Below are 13,162 nucleotides of genomic sequence, written 5' to 3' on the forward strand. Positions count from 1 at the left end.
CGCCACCCGCCAGGGGGCAGGCGGGGCGCGAGCGCCGCCGCGCGCGTGTCCCGCCCTCAGAGAGACACCTCAGGGCGGTGGAGGAGAAGGAGGAGGAGGAGAAGAAGAAGGAGGAGGAACTCGAAGACTGACTGACTTTCTTCTCTCCTGGTTCTTTACTACCCCCTATTACGCCACTTGATACCCTTGGGGGCACAGCGGGCCGGTTTTCAGGCCCTAAAAACCTTTCTCCGAACTTTTATTTGAGAAAAAAAAAAAAAGGCAGATTTGGGTAAGTTGCGGAGGCCTCGGTGATTTGCGCCCGTTTCTTGAATAGAGAAGTTATTTGCTGGGTTTGTTGGTTTTTTTTTTAATTATTTCTTTGCGTAGTCATGTACTCAAAAGCCCACTCTCCTGTTAAGGAGTGATTTGGAGCGTTTTTCGCTCCTGCTTTTTTAGCATAATAGGGCTTTAAATTGCTGAAAGAGGTGCTTAAATACGCAGGGAGAACTTGAGATACCTGCAGAAGGTTGGTTCGTGGCTTTTATACTGCAGGGTAGGTAAGTAATTCATAAGCTGGTTAGGACGTGTTATGGCATTTCTGTAACCAGTGAGTACTCTGTGTTAATGAAGGGATTGGAAAACTTCAATACATCCAGTACAGCGTTTGGTCATTATTGCTAGGATCTTATGTTTGTGGGTGCAGCTGAAGTGTATCGTACAGCAGGGGCACATCGTCACCAGCGACCCAGGACCTTACCAAAGTCTGTTGAACCCAAGACTTCTTTTACGACCGGTAAGGATGTGGGCAGCAGAAGTGCTGAAATCTGGTAAATACACTTTGAAAAGCATTTTTGGACGTGCAAAGTAAATAAACAGTGTAACTTTTGAAGCTGGTTCAGCAGAGAAGGCTGCTTTTCTCCTTTCAGGTGTGTTATGTTTTATTTATATTGCTGTGTGCCCGACACGCTTGGTCGTGGCCCAAGACCATGCTGTGTTAAGTGCTGTGCAAATATAAGGTTGGGGAAATCCACCCAAATGCACCTAAAAACTGTGGGTTTGATTCTGAGGTGATTGTGATTTATTATAGGAAATGAGGTGTCCTGTGCTGGACACTGCAATATGAAAATGTCTTCATAGTGGGAAGTAGCATGTAACTGTGTCTCCATTAGTGACCTTACTGCTTTGTGCTAAGATTCATGAAGCGTGGGGTTTTGTTTTTTGTTGTTTTGTGGGTTTTTTTCTTTTTTTTTTTAAATAAGGGAGCTAGGAAATTTAAGAGGAATTCTCCTTAAAAAAAAAAACACAAACAAACCAGGAGATATGAGCTTGTTTATTTTATGTCTAAAAAGGAAAAGTATCACAAAGAAATTCTATAGCTTTGATGTATTTTGGTGATAAATTAGAATAATGTGGTGGTGTAATTTATTATTTTTTAATATTATTTTTAAGCAAGCAGGATTCCAAGGGAGAAAGGGAAAGCTTCTAGGAGGGTTTAATGATTGTGTCTAGGTCAGAAATAAATAAATAAACAGTACGATTGTGCGTTAGGAGGTTTTGTTTGCTTGTTTAGGTATCCTGACCTTTCAAATATTGAAGTCCTGATGTGGAAGTTTTTATACAATCCCCCATAGGTAGAAGAAGAATGTGTGTGCAGGTCTGTGTTGAGACCCCTGATACAGTCGGCGTACTCATGGCTTGTTTGTGTATATAGTGAACTAAGTACTTCTGAAGAAAATCTTCATTGCAGTGGTTGACATTAAAACCAGTATTTGCCAAAGTCACTGACACGTTGACAGTTTCCCCCATCCAGATAGGCAGAATGGAAAATGAGGAGTAGGTGGAATACCACTCTGAAAACAGTAAGCCAATACTGATTTCTAATGGCCCTTATAGCATGTTATTTATGCTTCCAGAAGCCATTACTAGCAGCAATTAGGGTCATTGGGGGTTCTTGTAAAGCAGCCATTAAACTTCTTAATTTTTTTCTTAATGAAGCTAACGTCAACACCATTAAGAGTAAGCAAGGAAGATACTTCATTCCCTAATGTATATGGATATTTACGTTCTCATCCTTTGTGCTAAGTGAAAGAGCAGGTGCTTGTTGAGAGCTAATTAGTTTAGGTGTTAGCCTAGAGACAGATGATCATTGTCTTCTGTTAATGTGGGTGTTTGTGTAATTGCCAGTTGCTTTTAGATTAAAAAAAGAAAAAGACAATATTCCCTGTGGAATTACCAAAAAAAAAAAATATTTCTAAATTGAATTCTTAGATTTATGCTTGGGTTACATCTTTGACTTGGGTTTAACATTACAGAATTTATTGAAATGACTGGTTCTGATTTTAATTTATTACAAAGGCTGTAAAACATAGGCTGCACCCAGTGATTGCTCACTCAGTCTCATGGTTTGTGTTGAAGCTTTTTATCTTTCTGGAAAAGGATCCACTCTGCCTGGATTTGTTTGGTGTTTCGGGTTAATAAAATATAGTAGTCAAACTGCACTAAGCATCTGCAGGGCTTTTGTAGTGAAAGCGTTACTTGGGACTTTCTCTATATAGAACTTTTTTTTCAATTTTTTTTTTTTTGGTAATTCAAAGATTGTTTTATTGTCGTAAGAAATAAACCTGGGAATTGAGGCATGCAAGAGCAGAGAGCCAGTGGAATTGGTGGTGTCCTCTGGGTGCTTTAACTGGCCTAGGTGTGAGGACCCGTATTCACTAGCAGTGAGTGAGCGTTGGCTGCTGCCTGCACTGCTCCCCTGTTTCTGCTGTTTTTTGGGATGGATTTGGTGCTCTGTGTAAGAAGCATGCTGTTAAAGTGGAGTTACAGACCATACTTAAACCAAAAACAGGTTTTCAGATGAAAACTGGAACCTGACTGAGGCAAAGATAGCTCCTTTCCTCTCTAATTAGAGCCCAGTCATATTCAAATTCTTAAATTCAGCCTCTGGAAAGCACCATTTGAAGAGCTAACCGGCTCTTTCAAAGACTTAATACTGCGTAAATAGGGAGATAATCTATTATAGCATCTGCAAAGTTTCAAGATGCTTATTTGCTAAGCTGGCAGGATGTTACAGTGTGAAATAGTTTGTAACCACCGTGCAGTTAGATCATCTTGTATTAAAACACGGAAGTGCAACTTCTTCCTTAGATCATTATGGTAAACTACACGAGCAGTCAATGCCTTGGGTTTGCTGAAAAACATTTTATATTTTACATTTTGAAAACAGTAAAGACATTAATCTGGCATTTCCTCATACTCTTATTTAAAAAACCACAGAACTTTCACAGGAAAAAAATGCTTTCTTTTTAAAAAGTGGAAGTTTTATAACCCTTTTATCTCATAATAAAAAAAAATTATCATCATTATCTCCAGAAACTTGCAAATCACTTTAACTATTACTGTTGCTTGCCTTTTGCCTCTTATACCATCCTGTCTTCCTGAATCACCTCCAACAGGATCCAGGCTCTGTTTTGGGGTGCCAAGCAGCAGGGTTGTTCGTATATGGAGGCAGAAGAGCAAGCAATGCATTTGTTCTTTCCTTTGGAAGTGTCTTTCTTTGCTCAATAAGCATAATATGCAATAGTGTAAATATGCTGTAATAATATTTCCTGCCCATCATGTGTAGGTTGCTGATGCTGAGTGATCTCTCTTCAGAGTTAGTAAAATTAAGGTGTAAAAGGTGAAATAATTTTGTCTAGGTTTTACTCAAAGGCAAAATTTAAGTAGAACATGGGGCTGCTGTTCCTTTTATAATGCTTTACCTCAATAGCTTGGAACTATGACATGTATCTTTCAAACTTACTTGTTTTGTGTAGCCTGTTTTCCGTAGCATTTTTATAAAAATGAAATAAACCACCCCCTCTGTGGCAACCAGGCTGCTATTTTGATTTTTTACAGCACAAGCCCTGCAGTTCAGAGGCTTCAGGTCTGTTGGTGCTTTAAAGGCAGAACAAAGTCAAATCTGGCTCTCATGTGACGCGGGGCTGCACATACCACTTTTCTTAAGAGCTTCCTTCACAGCTAATGGCCAAAATGTTCCTCTCCTTTACAGCAGTTCTGCAATCCTCATTTCAGCATTAAAAGTAGCTTCTGATCTGTAATTAGAGAGAAGGAACAAACAGGGTGTGTTTAACTTCTGTTTCTGGGCATAAAAACTAAGTGAATAAGTAACGCATTCTAGTTAAAAACAGAAGTAACAAAGATTATCAAGGCTGTAACTAACAGTGCAAGTCAGAGCAAGGTGACAAGTTTCTTTGAATAGGACGGGCTGTTTCTGGCGATTCTCCCTGAAGTGCCCCAGTGCTATGTGTATCTTTGCAGGGCCCTCTGGTAATGATAATTGAGCAAAATCAGTTTCCAACTCATTCTCCTATGTCCCGCATCACGGTTTGCTTAAGAGTAGTGACAGGGCTTTGTACCATCTTCTGATCTGCGTGATGCAGAAACATGTACTGTTTGATGTGCCAGTTGTCAGTCAGCCCGCAACAAAAGGAATGTGTTTTTCTGATACGTTCAGCAAGTATTGCAATAAATTCTTTTTTAATAATGCTGCCTTGAACATGGATGATTATAAAGCCACAAGCATACTCTTGTAATATAATCAATACGAAAAGTGTTTTAAAAGGACTTTGATTAAATTGGAAGGTCTTAATAGTGCATGCTTTGTTTCAAGGAAGGAGACAATATTATAAGTGTTTTATAGGTAGATAAATGTAGAAATAGTCTACATGTGACTGTATAGCTTTGGTTTTAATTTGTTACTTTCCACCCTATGAAATTATGTTATGACTAATAATGGAGAGTTAGCATTTCATTGAGTTGAATAAAATCTTTCAGTAAGATGGTCTTAATTTGTAATATAGCCTGTCTTTTATTGTTTATATGATGTCCAATCTGTGACGTTTTCTGCTGTATTTATACAGAAATATAATACATTCATACTAGAGGGTTCTTTTAAAGAGCTAGTTGATGACCAAACCACCTAGCAGTGACTAATTCTTACTCAGATACCGTTTTCCATCCAAGTAACCAAAATGGTGAGGAAACAAGGGTGCCAAAAGAATGACAAAGTGGAAGGGCTGGGTATTGAGCGCAGCTGGGAAGGAGCCATCAGAGGTGGATTCAAGCAGACCGAGCTCACTGAGGTTTATTCAAAGTCAACTGAAATTGATGGAAATGGGCAATAAAACTGATCATTTAAATGCCAGATATTCTTAGCACCTGGCTCATGTCAACCTGAGTCCATCTGTTACGATATTTCAGGCAGGGCCTGCTTGCTGAAACAAGCTCAAGCTTAGTCAGGTTGTGGAGAAAAAAAACAAACAGATCAGGTCAAGTTGAGAGAGGATTAACTTTCTACTAGGGCTTTTCTGTGTGTCTGCGTCTTTTTCTCTGTTATTGCTACTGAGCTTATGTGGCACTAAATCAAAAAAATAAATTCCAGTGGCAGGACAGAATTTTTGTTTCGATTTCCTCATTTGAAAGGAAGCTGGGGTACAGCTATCAAAACTTTCTCACTTCCTGACGCTTTCTGCCTGCTTTTCTGCTCCTCCTCAGCTGGTGGCTTCAGCCTGCTGCCATGAAGGTGGCTGTCCTTTCAATGCCCAGGAAACAAACGTTTATGTATTCGTGAGATGCGTATCAGAATAAACTAAAGTAAATACCAGAGAGCGTGACAAATGGATATAGTCATCACTACTACATTTTAATCAGGAGCTGTGTTTTGAGGTGAAAATGCTTTAAAAATTCTTATCATGGATAAAGCCAATGAATAAATTCTGATACTTTAATTGTGGAAGTTCTTACAGGCCTGCTTGTTCTATGTGTAGTACCTATACTAGTGTGTATAAGCCCTGTGCAGTTCATTTGAAGACAGGAGAAAACAGAGGCAAAGAATACTTCTATGGAGTTACAATTTGATATTAATGGCCCAGTTTATTTCAGTCCCTGTCGGAAGGGAGGGCAGGCATTGCGGGGTGTGTGAGCCCTATCCCTCGTGTGGGCTGAGAGGAGCATCTGCAGTTCTGCTCGCAAAGGAGGGAAAAAAAAGCAGGTGTATCTTTTAGGCTAAAGCTGTGGTCCTGAGGTGCACCCTGTCCCTGTGCTTGGCAATGGTCGGCACTAGGCTGGTGGGTAAATGTGCACCCTTGGTTTGACTGTTCAGAGAGCTCCACGGCTGGAGCTCTGGTGGAGCCTGGCTGGGAGCGAGAGGTGCCCAGAAGGTCTGTCTCTCCTCTAGTGTGAATTCTCTGGGAGTGTACTTGTAACCCCCAAAATCTTTTTTCTTCCTCTAGAATTGACATAATCTGCCGGTCACTTTGCAGTCTCGTGAGCTAATTGAGGTTTGGGGTTTTTTGCGCCTGATTTCTGTGCTGTTGTGAAGTTATCTGTGTAGTTCATGAATTTAACGTGTTGGGTTTTTTTTTCAGCAAGGGCTTGTGTACGTATGGGAGGGCACAGCTTCTTCAGGGAACATCCTGAGAATTTTACATTCTGTTCTGCTCACTAGTTATGTAAAAATGACTAATGATGGCTGTGTAAAACACTCTTTTTTTTCTAGAAATATTCTTATATGACTGTGAAAGTAAGCAGAGGAGTAAATGTGGTGACGGATGTGATTTTTATGGTGTAGCTAAGCTGGCTCAACAAGCAGCTGCCACTATAGCAGGCAGCACCGCTTGCTTCCTGCCCCTGTCCCACCCCTCCCTGAATCAGCACTGGTGCCCATCTGACCTGCTGGTGCGCTGATTCATGGAACTGAAAGGGCAAAAAAGCTATTTTTTTTCGATAGGGTAAGCATTTTTTAAAGTCTGATATATTTATTTTTATTTTTTTTTCCCCTCTGTAGGAACAGAACAGTCAGGCTAGAGGAAGTGGCAAGAACGTACTGTTGAACTTCTTGAGAGACAGGCGGGGGTGGTTCCCTCCTCTTCATCAGTGGTTGTACTATAAAACTGTGCTCCTCGTTATCCAAGTAGTAAGTCATACTTCTGCAGACATGCTGGAAAAGTGACCTGGACCGCGTTTCGATTTGAGGTGTTGCCAGTTGAATTGTTAGCCCAAATTCAGTACTTCTTATGAAAGAGCTCTGATTCTCTACATTACTTGTACAGCAGGAAATGAATGTGAAAATATTTCGCTGTAGTACTTCTTAAAAATCACCTATAGTTTTTTGCAAGTTCCTGAGGAGTATCCTGTTTTGGATTTAGTAGGTTTTACTTTTTATTTTTAGTCTGCTGATTGTATCACAATAACAGTTACAAGCCCCCCACTCCCTTTTTCCTCAGGATGCTGCACTTCTAAAATAAGGCAGAAAACGCATTGCAGCAATACAGCAATAGCTGTGTTGGCATATATTGTGATTCAGTTAAAGTGCAGCATTTATTGCACGTAACAAAATACAAAATTCACCACTGTTGGAGGGTAGTCAAAGTTAGGAGTTGCCCTGAGAAAGTGAGAATTTAATTCGATAACAGTATAAACACCATGTATAGCTTTCAAAGCAATAGGGGAAAAAAACCTCCACTACAGTTACTTTGTAAAAATGATTGGATGCAGTTCTTACAGTGCCACAATAGGCAAAATTCCACACAGGCAGTTTTATTTTCCCCAGTGAGCTGATGTGTTGATTACTTGCATGTTCAGAGCTCACTTTCAGGGTTGTAGAACATGATTTAGTGACATGGGCTGTCAGTGTGAGCAGAACTGCATGTGGGTGTTAATTGCTTCTGGTCAGGTACAGGCCAATAAATTAGCAGTGTTGCTAGATAAAGGAGATTAAGTTGCGATTCATGAATACTACATTGGAAGAACAAAGGGTGAAATTTTGGTTTTCAAGATTCTGGGCGAATTTAGGCAGGAAATAAGAGTTGTTCTTTTCTTATATTGGCTGTGTTCCATAACTGTTTATCAGGCATGTTTACACAGGAAATTTGGATGTAGTTGTAGCTAAACTGGTTTGCTAGAGTAGTGTTGAACACTTGTTTTACATGTTGAATTAATTTCTGTCCTACATTTATGTAGGCTGTTGTATTTAGAAATGCATTCTGCTGGACTGACTTTGAACTGCATTGAAATATGGATCCTTAATCAGTGATGGTTAGGCTTTTCTTGGAGTTGCCTCTGCTGCCAACAAAAACATGTATATGTATATATAAAGATACATATACATGTATATGTATAAATAAAATTATGTGAAGTGTCATTTTTGGAGGCTGCAGAATCTAAAAGATGTTCTGCTTTTTTCTTTTTATCTTTCTGGATGGCTCCTGATCAAGTTCTGTGTATCAGTATCCCAGACATCTTTGTCTGGGCTTGTGTGTTTACAAATGGATAACCAATGTTTTAAGAAGTACTTGCCAATAAACCACACAACGACCAAACTTAATACTGGCTGGTAAGTCTAAGGAGTCTTGGCTGTAGAAAGTGTAGGAAATCTGGGAATCAGAAAGCTGGGAATCAGTTAATTTGATTCTTCATTTAAACCAAGGCAAGGAGAGAGGCAGCACTTCTCCAGTGCAGTGTATTCACCATAGCTTTCAGCATGCTGAATAAAATAGGTTTAGTTGACCTGAACCATGTTCTCAGAGCAGTGGGCAGGCCCTCGGTGGGGAACAACTCCATCCCTCTTCTCAGTGTTGCAGTTGAATTTTAATAATTTCTCCTCTTGTGTGCTAGTTAGTGGTGCTGTCACCCTGATTTGTGCCTTCTCCGCAAGACACCAACTAGCTGTGTTTGTGTCCACCTCTATGTGAGTGCTTTAAGCACCTTGGGGTTCTGGGTGCTGTCTGTACGGGCTTGCTCAATGAGTCTGGACTTTGGGAACAACTGCCCTGGACCTTAAAATCACTGCTGACTCTCTGCATCTGTTTGAAGTAAACTTCTCTGGAGTCCCATCTGCTAGGAGCACTTAACTTTGGAACCTCATGGCTGCCAGTCACAAAGACACAGCTGGCTGTGGGGGGCAATTTTTAAAGAAGTTTTCTAGCAGTGCAAAACAAACTGTACTGCGTGCTGTTCCCTGAATCTCCCTTCTTTGGAGAGTTCTTTGGGATTTGGTCGATTCTGTCCATGTCCCCATTCCTGTACTTGACACCCCCAGCACAGGCTTTTTTTCGCTTCATGAGAAGGATCCAAGCGGATTTCCATTCTCTTGCTGTTCCTTCTGTGGCTGTGTGACCCTCTGGTCAGTTGCAAACTCTTAGGTGGTCTGTTGCGTGGTTACCACACAATTTGAGTTCAGACCTGAAAAACTGGTTTTTATAGGCATTAACCACCTGTTCTGCTAGGGAACAGCCCAGGTAATTGTGGATGGTCTTTAATGCTGTCTTGTTCAGCAGCGGAGGCTGAGCGCCGCTCCTCCCTCCGTGCAGTGCCGTACAGCCAGCCCTTCCCAACTGCCTTCCCTTCTACAGCAAAAAAAAACCCTAAACTTCAAGAGTGTCCAGCTGAACTTCAGAATATGTTTGTAGGTTCCAGTGATTGTCATAAGGAATTAGTGATTACAGAGCAGAGCTGCTTATGATGGCGTTGTTTCCTCACCCACTCCAGAGGTGCATGCAGTCAGGCTGTAAATCATCTAATATAAACATATATTTTTACATAAGGGAAACAGCTCAGTAATTACAGCCACGCTAGTTTTTAGACAATAATTGGGAAGGTAACAGATCTGCATTCTAACCAGAGGAAGACTGCACAAAATGTTGCCAGGGAACAAGCTAAAATGCCTTAGTTATTACCTGTGTATCATGTTATCCTGCAGAAGCTGAATGTGAGAACACTTATTCTACTTTCCTTTACAGGAGGCTGGGAGTTTGTACGTTGGCAGTTACTACAGGAGATTTTACATGCTTTAAGCAATAACTAATAATTTATTTGTGTAACTAGGCAGTTAGTTTTATCTAGCATTATAGCCTTAAAAAAAAATAATTTTTTACATCTGGATAATGTGATGATTTGGACAGACCATTTGTAAAACACAAACTGCGTTGTATACTTTTATATTGGAAATAATACCTGTGTCAGAATGGTCCCAAGATGTAGTTTTGTGTCGTTCTAAGCTGCTTGGGATGTTTGCCTGTATTCCCATAAACTATTCATTACTATTAATTCTTTTTTGTACTGATACATAGCTAACAGGATGGAAAGTAGGCAAAAGTGATTTTTAACCACCTGTCCTTTCTCTGTTAAAAAAAAAAAAAGCCTTTTTTTACAAGTGGGAGCACCCTCCTTGCAATATTGCTAAACAAAGCTTTTCATTATGAGTCATTTAAAAAAAAAAAGGCATTTCAAAACTGTAAGGCTCATCTTTCGCTTTCCTTATGAATTTTGATCTATTTTTGGCCTAAGTTGAGTTTTTCTCTACAGTCAAGTGCTAAAAGCTTTGTTTAAAATGCAATTTTGTGATTTAGTGTCTACTAAAAATGTCTGCTATCATTAATATTCTGATAAATCACTAACCTTGTGAGTCAGTGGGCTAAATCATTCTTGTAACTTCCTTCCTGTCTTAATGGAGAAGTCAGTGAACTTTTAAGCACTTTCCTTGGGCCTACGACTTATACTTTTACATATATTTCCCTACAATGAAATATTAATTTTAGATTTCAGGCACATTAAATGAAGAAATATATGGATATATTACATGATATGCTTCTGTAATATGCCATATTTTGTATTGATGCAGTTAACCTTGGTTTTCTACTTTACTGTAGCTTGCTTGTGCAAGAGACTAATTTCTGGACAAGAACTAGAGGTACAACCTTTTTAAAGTAGGGGTACTGACACACAAATCTCTGCTTTTATTGGTGAGCTTCCTTGCTGTTCTTTTATTTGACTGCTGCCAGAATTAGAATATACCTCTTCTTATTTGGGATTTCATGACCTGGATTTACCCTTCAGTCCGAGTTCCTTGATGCATCATGCACTGAATTGTCCCTTTTCCTTAGACTGACCTCCTCTTGATTGCTTCTGTAGGGTCATAAAAGAAGGGCAGACTGGGCAAGTCACTCAAGTGCCTAGAAGGAGGAGCAGTCATCAGGCCAAGTGCTGCTCCCTGTCTGTAAGGGGAAGGCTCAGACCCGGCTGTATCAGCTCTGGGGGGTCACACAAGGCCGTGATCAAAGTTCCTGGGTAGTGGGAAGGGCTCCACTCCAGTGCTGCAATCTGCCTTTACGGTATCAACTGCAGGAAGAAACATTAGAATTACACACGTATGTAATGGTACTTAATTCAGCATTTTTTCTTTACAGTTAGGACTTCTATGTATAGCTTTTTGTTTAAATGATAGGTTTCTAAACACATTTTTGTGCTAGCTCCCAAACATTATCTTAGCCAAGGGAGGGTAATTTTGGGGAAGTTTATCATCAAACAACACTTAAATGAATTGATGTATTAATTATTATATTTTCTGTCAGGAATGTAATTTTCTGTAAATTGTAGTATTTGTTTATTGTGGTGAGTTGAATCCTTGCTTTGTGTTCACAGTACAGATTTATTTCCAGCCATGATGTTTATAAAGCAGACATCCAGTATTCATAGTACATGTAAAATATGTCCTGTACTTGGGATGCTTTGATTTTACTTTATTTTACTACTTTTGTGCGTCACCCTGTCTAAGAATTCACGATTTCATAAGCAGTGTTTTGGGTGGAGAGTTCAGTGAATATTAGTTTCTACATTCATTGTCCCTAGCTATAGTATAAATATAAAAAGTTAATGCTTTCTTAATTTGTGCTTGATATCTATTACTGACAGTGTACAATTTGTTTCCCAATGGGACGCTTTTTTCTTTTAACCTACTGACTTTTTCTGGAACATCACTTGACCTGTTCGTATCTTTCTTGCAAAGCTGCTGTCTCACCCCTACACTTTGTTTAAACCCCATCTAAAGCGGAGAGTTTGTGTAAAAGACAGTCTCTTCCCATACTTGTCACTGAACCTGTTCAAGCAGTTGTGTCTTTTTGTAAAAACACTGTGGAGCAATTATAATGTTTTGAAACTTAAGTTTTGACTGTTCGCTTGTGTATAATTTCAACTTATTTTCTCATCTGGGTTTGGGTTTTTTTGTATGTGTGTGCTTGAATATGCTTATATTTATACTTAGCAAAGAGATGGTGATTAAATTATTGGTATAGTCCAACATATATGTGCCTGAATATATATATCATCAAACAGTAACTGCTTACAGTCATTATAAGAAGTTGAGTAGGATTTTTAACAAAAATACATACCGGACGTTTTCACTTGCATTTTGTCCTTTCTTTTCCTCATTTCTGACTTGTAGTGTCTGTATGCCTAGGCTTCACATGGTGAGAAAGTAGTAGAAGTCTGAGTGTTAACCAGTGTTTTATGATTTAAATAAATGTTACAGCATTTTTATGTCTGTGTGTAATACATAGAGTAGCTAAAAATGTAGATGTGCCTGTTTTATGCATAGTTTAGGTCACTGAAGGGTTGCATATGGCTTATGTTTTTCCTTACCCTGAAGCATTTGGCTGTTAGCTCCTGGATGAAGTGGGCTGATTCAGTGATAGATACGAATACAGGATTTGCCATTTTGTGCATTATATTGTATTTCAGTGGTTTCTGCTTCATTTGTTATATTTTTGCATTTGAGATACTTTCAAGCGTCATGGTATTTCATAGTGAAACTTTGTGAAAGTCAGTTAAATGACTTCATTTAAAACCAAGAGAATAGTCTAAGGGAATTCTTAGTGTAAAAGTGGCTTTTGGATTTGTAAATATTTGGAGAGTGTGTTACTTCAGAAACACTCTACACACATAAATGTTTGTTGCTTTTTTTTTTCTCTCTCATTGGAAACTTTTATGTCTTTTTAGACTGATAATCAAATGCAGAAATACTTGGTTTTGAGATTTTCCTAGGGAAGGTATGTAATAGATATTAAATATGTATTATGAACTGCAAAGTAGTCACAAAATGACTTATATTTTTTCGATTTATGTTCTTAACTCCCTTTTGACTAAAAGTGTGAGCTAAGCTTTTTAAATAGTTCTTTTTATCTTGAAACTCCTTTGATGAATCCTTCCCCCTTTCTGCGCTTGATCACAGGTACTTTTGGTGTACATCTTGCCATGCAACAGTTGTCAGTTGGAAGTAAAAAGCACTTCCCCCCCCCGCCCCCCCCCCAAACAAACACGGTTTTTTATCCACCCATATTGTCGG

At 39.3% G+C, this 13,162-nt stretch overlaps 1 protein-coding gene across 2 annotated transcripts in view; it reads left to right on the forward strand.

Moving 5' to 3' along the window:
- Positions 1–673: 673 nt before the first annotated feature.
- Positions 674–13,162, forward strand: part of ADCY7 (adenylate cyclase 7) — a 64,330-nt gene continuing 51,841 nt past the window's right edge. Inside the window, exon 1 of one of the 2 annotated variants that reach the window (XM_014942181.1) lies at positions 674–775. The gene's annotated coding sequence lies outside the window, so the exon portion shown is untranslated. The remainder of the gene's footprint in view (positions 776–13,162) is intronic. The other variant, XM_014942179.1, reaches the window with a different exon arrangement.

The sequence above is a fragment of the Calidris pugnax genome, unplaced genomic scaffold (genome assembly GCF_001431845.1).
Source record: "Calidris pugnax isolate Ruff unplaced genomic scaffold, ASM143184v1 scaffold28, whole genome shotgun sequence".
NCBI classification, from domain to species: domain Eukaryota; kingdom Metazoa; phylum Chordata; class Aves; order Charadriiformes; family Scolopacidae; genus Calidris; species Calidris pugnax.